The following is an 8,114-nucleotide window of genomic DNA, read 5'->3' as shown; positions in this document are numbered from 1 at the left end:
GGGTTAACTCCAATATGCACTATTATAAATAAAGATGTCTTTATTCACACATAAATCTGCGTGGATGTGTAGATTTCCCTTGGGTAGAAATCATGGAGTATAATTACTGAGTTGTGTTGTAAATACATCCATAATTTTATAAAAATCTGTCAAACTGTGTTCTAAAGTGGTTTTACCACTTTGCATTCTACCAGCAATGTGAGTTTCATTTCTTCCATATCCTCTCAACACTTGGTGTTGTCAGCCTTTTCAATTTTAGCCATTCTACTGGAATATGATGTACAGTGATATCTTATTATGCTTTTAATTTGCATTTTCCTAATAAATAATGCTGTCAAACATATTTTCATATGCTTATTTGCCATTTTTATATCTTCTTTTTTAAGGGTCCATTCGGATTTTTCCCCATTTTTAACTGAGTTGTTTGTCTTATTATTGAGTTGTGTTCTTTATATATTCTGGATACAAATCTTTAAAAATATATCTGTACTGTAAATTTTTTCTCAGTCTATAAGTTGCCTTTTAATTTCTTAAATTAAATCTTTAATTAATGAAAATTTTTAATTTTGATAATAACCAATTTATAATTTTTAATGGATCATGCATTTGGTATGCCATTTAAGAAATCTGTGTCTGGGTGCCTGGGTGGCTCAGTCAGTTAAGCATCAGACTCGGCTCAGGTCATGATCTCAGGGTCCTGGGACTGAACCCCCCCCATCAGGCTCCATGTTCAGTGGGGAATCTGCCTCTCCTTCTCCCTCTGGCCCTCCCCCCATTCATGCTCTCTCTCTCAAATAAATAAATTGGACGGAAGGAAGGAAGGAAGGAAGGAAGGAAGGAAGGAAGGAAGGAAAAGAAAGAATGAAATCCATGCCTATCTTCTGTGGCCCAAACACCCCCAGTGACCCTGGGCTTGGTGCAGCTCCTCTGGGCTGTGACCTCTGCCACCATCATGGCACAGCTGGGCCTAAATGAGCACCATCAAAATGAAGTTATTAATTACTTGCATTTTGCTTGTTCAAAAAGAGGCTTGAGACTCAAAACTATAGATTCCTGCTTCCAAGACCTCTAAGAGAATAAGCTGGTGGAGGAGACCTTCACCATGGAGGTGTCCAAGGTCCTGAGAGGGCTGCAGGCTGTGGTCTGCAGTGTGGTGGAGACTGAGCTCATCAACACGGCCCACACCAATGTGTTACTTCTGTGGGAGCTTTTCTCACAAGCTGAGAAGTGGTACCTCAAGCTACAGATGGATATCTCTGAACTTGAAAACAGAGAATTATTAGAACAAGTTGCAGAATTTGAAAAAGTAGAATTTAAATCTTCAAATAAAAAGCCCATCGTAAATACCACGAAGCCAAAACTTGCTCTACTTAACAATGGTGGAACAACAAAACTTCTGAACAAGGAAATTTTTAAGACTTCAAGAAGAGAATGAGAAATTGAAATAAAGACTGAAGACCATTGAAATACAGGCAAACACATGCATTAGATGAGAAGTCAAAGCTAGAAAGAGAACTGCAGGATTTACAGCTTGACCAAGGAAATCAAAAGGATCTTATAAAGGCCCAAGATTTAAATGATTGGAAAACACAGTAGCTGCTTTAAAGAGTGAGTTTCAGAGGACACTTAACAACAAGACAGAAAACCAGAAGTCGCTGGAGGAGAATCTAGCAATGGCCAAGTACGACCTACTCAGGGTTTAGGAGCAGCTGAGCATGGCTGAAAAGGAATTAGAGAAGAAATTCTAACAAAGAGCAGCTTATCAAAACATGGAAGAGATTCTCACCAGGAAGAATGACCAAATCAAAGACCTGAGGAGAAGACTGGCCAAATGCAAACCTGAAGATTAAAAACTGAAGAAGATTGTTTCTGGAAGCTGCCACAGGGTGAAAGTACAAGCTGTTTCTCACCTCAGGCATGTATTTTGAAGCAGTTTGTTATATTCCCTCTCCTTATTTTTATAATATATAGACTTTGCTTCTAATATTTAGAATTAGACTTCCTATTTCAGTTACCTAATTGAGAAGAGGGGAACCTACTGACTAATTCTGGCCAGTCATCCCAAATTTCTCTGCCAAAAGCTCTACAGTCTTAGTTCCAATGCAGTGAGAATTCTTTATAGTAAAAAAGAGGTTTTTAAAGTGGGAAGAAGAGTTTTATCCTTTTGCATTAGTATAAAGAGTATACCATTTCAATAAGTGTTAAAACTAAAAAAAAAAAAAAATCTGCTTAACTCCAAGTCTAGAAGATCTTTCTTTATGCTGTCTTCCTGAAGTTTTATACTTTTAGCTTTTATGTTTGTGCATAGGATCCACTTTGAGTTAAATTTTTTGGAGGGGTGTAAATGTGTATGATATAAAGGTTAAGAATCTTTTTTTTCCCATATGGATATCCAGTTTTTCAGTACTGGTCTTTGGAAAGACTATACTTTCCCCATTTAATTACTTTGGCATACTTGTTGAATATTAATTGACAAATGGGCCTCTCTCTTCTGTTTCATTGACCTACATGTGCATCCTCATGCCAGTTATGTAGTTTTACAGTAAGTCTTGAAATAAAGTTGTATGAGTTCTACCTTTTTTTCAATAATTCTAGGTTCTTTACATATATGTATATATTCATATTCATATATATTCATTCATAAATATATATGTATATATATATTTCTTCCAAAACAACTATAAGGATTTTGATTTGTGCATTTCTTCCAAAACATCTATAAGGATTTTGATTGAGAATGGGTTGACTATATATGGATCAATCTGGGAAGAACTGACCTTCTTAACAATACAGTCTTCTAATCGGGCAGCATAATTCTCCAATTATTTAGCTCTTAGATTTTCCTACCCATGTCTGGAACATTATACAGGTTTTTCACAAATTTTCTTAAATTTACTACTAAAATATTCCATTTGGAGGCCATTAAAAATCAAATTTTTGAAATTTCACTTTCAAATTGTTTACTGCTAGTATATATAAATGCAATTAACTTTTATAATATTAACCTTGTATCTAAAGACCTTACTAATTTTCCTCAGGTTGGTAAGTGTAGATTCCTTAGTATTTTCTACACATTCAATCATGTCATATGAGAATAAAAACAGTTTTACTTCTTTTTTTCCATTGTATATGCCTCTTCCTTTAGTTCCCTGATTTTTTGCACTGGTTAAGCTCTTCAGTAAAATGATAAAGTGGTGAAAGTGAACAGCCTTGCCTCATTCCCTATCTTAGGAATCAGTTTTTTAAATATAATGATCATATGTTTTCACAGAATTTCTTTTCATTTTGAGGGAGTCTCTTCCATTCATAGTTTGCTGGATAATTTTATCATAAGTGAAAGCTAAACTCTGTAAAATATTTCTTCTGCATCTATTGAACTAATTATATTGTTTTTATGCTTTATTGTTTACATGGTGAATAACACTTATTGATTTTCTAATGTTAAAACAACATTTTTCTGAGATAAATTCCACATGGCCATGGTGTATTGCCCTTTTTAAACATAACTGGATTCAACTTGCTAATACTGTATTAAGGATTTTCACATCTATGTTCATAAAGGATATTTGTCTGTAGTTTTCATTTTTTGTAATGCTTTGGTTTTGGAATCAAGGTAATGCTGGACATGTAAAATGAGTTGAGAGTTATTCCCTTCTACTCTATTTTCTGAAAGAGTTGGTATGACTGGTATTATGTCATCTTCAAATATTTGGTAGAGGGAATGCAAGCTGGTACAGCCACTCTGAAAACTGTTGGAAAACAGTATAAAGTTCCTCAAGATGTTAAAAATAGAGCTACTCTACCACCCAGTGATTGAACTACTAGGTATTTACCCCAAAGATACAGATGTAGCAAAAAGAATGGGCAAATGCACCCTAATGTTCATAGCAGCAATGTCCACAATAGCCAAACTGTGGTAGGAACCAAGATGTCCTTCAACAGACAAATGGATAAAGAAGATGTGGTTCACATATACAATGGAATATTACTCAGCCATCAGAAAGGATGAATACCCACCATTTGCATCAACATGGATGGAACTGGAGGGGATTATGCTAAGTGAAATATGTCAAGCAGAGAAAGACAATAATCATATGGTTTCATATGTGGAACATAAGGAATAGAGCAGAGGACCACAGGGGAAGGGAGGGAAAACTGAATGGGAAGAAATCAGAGAGGGAGACAAACCATGAGAGACTCTGGACTCCAGGAAACAAACTGAGGGTTACAGAACGGGGGGTGGGAGGATGGGATAAAACCAGGTGATGGGTATTAAGGAGGGCATGGGTTGGGATGAGCACTGGGTGATATACACAACTAATGAACCGTTGAACACTACAACAAAAACTTATGATGTACTAAATGCTGGCTAACTAAACATAATAAATAAATAAATAAATATAATATTATAATATTATATTAATATAATATATATAATATAATATATATAATATTATGTATATATTTGGTAGAATTCACCAGTAAAGCCACCTGGTACTGGAGTTTTCTTTGTAGAAAGGAATTTACTTATTCAATTTTTTTTTTTAATTTATTTGTCAGAGAGAGACAGAGAAAGCACAAGCAGGAGGGGTGGCAGGCAGAACAGGCAGAAGGAGAACCAGGCTCTCCACTGAGCAAGGAGCCCAATGTGGGACTCAATCCCAGGACCCTGGGAGCATGACCTGAGCTGAAGGCAGATGCTTAACCAACTGAGCCACCCTGGCATCCCATATTCAATTTCTTTACTAGATATAGGGACATTCACATTTGAAAGTTGTTTTAATTTCTGTAGTATCGGTAGTGCTATCCTTCCTTTCATTCCTAATATTTGTAAGTTGCCCCTTTCCCCTTTTCCTTGATCAATCTAGCTAGAGGTTTATCAATTTTACTTATGTTTCTAAGCATCCAACTCTTGGTTTAATTGATTTTTCTCTATTAGTTGTCCATATTCTCTTGGATTTGTACTCTTTCTTCATTAATCTCTTTTCTTCTACATTATCTTTCATTCATTCTTATTTTTCTAGCTTCATAAGATAGAAATTTAGATCATTGATTTTAAATGTTTCTTCACTTCAGTGTGAACATTATTAAACTATAAAAGTCTCCTAGCATTGCTCTAGCTGCATCCAAGAAAATTTTACATACTATGCCTTTATTTTCATTAAGTTAAAATATTTTTAGTTTCCCTAGTGATTTCTTCCTTTCAACTGTTATTTTCTAAAGTGTTTATCAATTTCAAATATTTAAGAATTTTCCAGGCAATATTTTATCATTAATTTCTAGTTTAATTCTATCATGGTCAGAAAACATACTCTATGATTTCAATCATTTTAAAATTATTGAGACCTGTTTTATGTTCCAACACATGGTCTTATGGGACATTCCAAGTGTGCTTGAAAATAATGAACAATCTCCTAATGTTGTGTGGAGTATTCTATAATAGAACCCATCTAATAGATGGGTATGAAACTAGATGTCAATGACAACAGGAAAACTGTGAAATTAACAAGTATGTGGAAATCAAACAACATACTTTCAGACAACCAATGAATCAAACAAGAAATTGAAAGTGAAATCAAAAAGTATCCAGAAACAAATAAAAATGCAAACACAACATACCAAAATGTATGAGATGTGGAAAAAGCAGTTTTAAAGTAAAGCATACAGCAATAAATGCCTATATTAAGAAAAAAAGAAAGATCTCAAATAAACCACCTAATATTACACCTCAAGGAACTAGAAAAAGAACAAACTATACCCAAAGTTTGCAGAAGGAAGAAAATAATAACATTAGAGCAGAAATAAATAAAATAGAAACTAGGACAATAAGAAAGATCAATGAAACTGAGAATGAGTTTTACAAAAAAAATAAATAAAATTGACAAAACTTTATTTAGACTAAGAAAAAAGGGAGATAATTCAAATAAATAAAATTATAAATGAAAGAGGAGATATTACAACTGCTGCCACAGAAATATGAAAGATCATAAGAAACTACATTTGCGGGACACCTGGGTGGCTCAGTCAGTTAAGAGTCTGCCTTTGACTCAGGTCATGATCCCAGGGTCCTGAGATTGAGTCCTACATCAGACTTCTTGCTCAGCGGGAAGCCTGCTTCTCCCTCTGCCTGCCCCCCCCCACTTGTGCTATCTTGCTTTTTCTCTCTCTGACAAATAAATAAATAAAATCTTAAAAAAAAACAAAAACAAAACTAGAGTTGACCCTTGAATAATGCAGGTTGTTTAAGAGCACCGACCCTCCTATGCAGTAGAGAACATTCACATGTAACTTTGACTACCCAAAAACTTAACTAATAGCCTACTGTCGACCAGAAACTTTACTGATGACATTAATAGTCATTAACACATCTTTTGTATGTTATATGTATTATATACTGTATCCTTACAATAAAATAAGCTAGAGAAAAAAAATGTTATGAAGAAATCATAAGGAAGAAAAAATATATTTACAGTACTATACAGTTTAAAATCCACATATAAGTGGACCCATGCAGTTCAAACCCATGTTGCTCAAGGGTCAACTGTACTATGAAACTGTATGCCAAACAAGTTGGATAATCTAGAAGAAACAGATACATTCCTAGAAGCATACAACCTGTCAAAACTGACTCATGAAAAAATCAAATATCTGAATAGACCAAACACAAGTAAGGAGATTGAAGTAGTTATCAAAAACCTCCGGACAAAGAAAAGCCTGGGATCAAATGAGGAATTCACTGGAGAATTCTACCAAACATAGAAAGAAGAATTAATGCCAATCTTTCCAAATTCTTGGAGGGAGTACCTTCAAATTCATTTTACAAGGCCAGCGTTATCCTTATACCAAACCTGGAAAGGACACTACAAGAAAAGAAAATTACAAGCCGATATGTCTGATAAACATGATGAAAAAACGTCAACAAAATAATAACAAACCAAATTCAACAATATGTTAAAAGGATCATACACCATAAATAAGCGGGATTTATCCATAAGATGCAAGAATGGTTCCACATATGCATATCAATAAACACGATAAACCACATTAACAAATTGAGAAATAAAATCATATGATCATCTCAACAGATGCAGAAAGAGCATTTGACAAAATACCACATCCATTTATGACAAAAACTCTCAACAGAGTAGGTACAGAAGGAATGTACCTCAACATAATAAAGGACACATATGACAAGCCCACAGCTAACATCATACTCAATGGTGAAAAATCTGAAAGCTTTTCCTTTAAGATCAAGAAGTCAAATGTGCCTACTCTCACCACTTTTATTCAGCATACTACTGGAAGTCCTAGCTAGAGCAGTTGGGTGAGAAAAATATGTAAAATTCATCCAAATTGGAAAGGAAGAAGTAAACTATCTCTGTTTGCAGATGACATGATCTTACACGTCGAAAACCCTAATGACTCTGCAAAAAATTATTAGAACGATAAACAAAATCAGCTTACAAAATAAACGCACAAAAATCAATTGCATTTCTATACACCAACAGTGAACTATCAGAAAAAAAATTAAGAAAACAATCCCATTTACAATAGCATCAAAGAGAATAAAATACCTAGGAATATATTTAACTAAGGAAATGAGAGATGTACACACATGTGAAAATCATATGACATTGATGAAAGTAACTGAAGAAGCACAAATAAATGGAATGATACCCCATGTTGATGGACTGGAAGAATCAATATTGCTAAAATGTCCATACTACCTACCCAAAGCAATCTACCGATTTGATATAATCTCTACCACCCAATGGCATGTTGTACAGAAATGAGAAAAAAAAAATTAAGATCTGTATGGAACCACAGGAGACCCTGAATAACAAAAGAAATCTTGAGAAAAAGCAAAGCCAGAGGCATCACACTTTCTGTTGTCTCAACTACCCTGAACTCTTATCTCTGTTTCCTCAACTTAATGAAACTGACATACTTTTTTGGGATCTCCTCCCTACACTGTGATCCAGAAAGTGCCACTAGGCAGAAAATCACAGACATCAGACACATTGTTTTCCTTTTCTTAGACATAAAGTTTTGCACTAAAAGCAGATATTTCATACGTTTGCTCAATTTTCTAATTGTTTACAGCAGAATATGAA

At 34.5% G+C, this 8,114-nt stretch overlaps 1 pseudogene; it reads left to right on the top strand.

The window, feature by feature from the left end:
* Nucleotides 1-952: 952 nt before the first annotated feature.
* Nucleotides 953-1,850, top strand: LOC123803712 (leucine zipper transcription factor-like protein 1; annotated as a pseudogene).
* The last annotated feature ends 6,264 nt before the right edge of the window (nucleotides 1,851-8,114 follow it).

This window comes from Ursus americanus, chromosome 15, assembly GCF_024610735.1.
Source record: "Ursus americanus isolate L20-20 chromosome 15, mUrsAme1.1.p, whole genome shotgun sequence".
NCBI classification, from domain to species: domain Eukaryota; kingdom Metazoa; phylum Chordata; class Mammalia; order Carnivora; family Ursidae; genus Ursus; species Ursus americanus.
The sequence above is the reverse complement of the archived record's forward strand: the minus strand, read 5'-3'. Positions and strand labels throughout refer to the sequence as shown.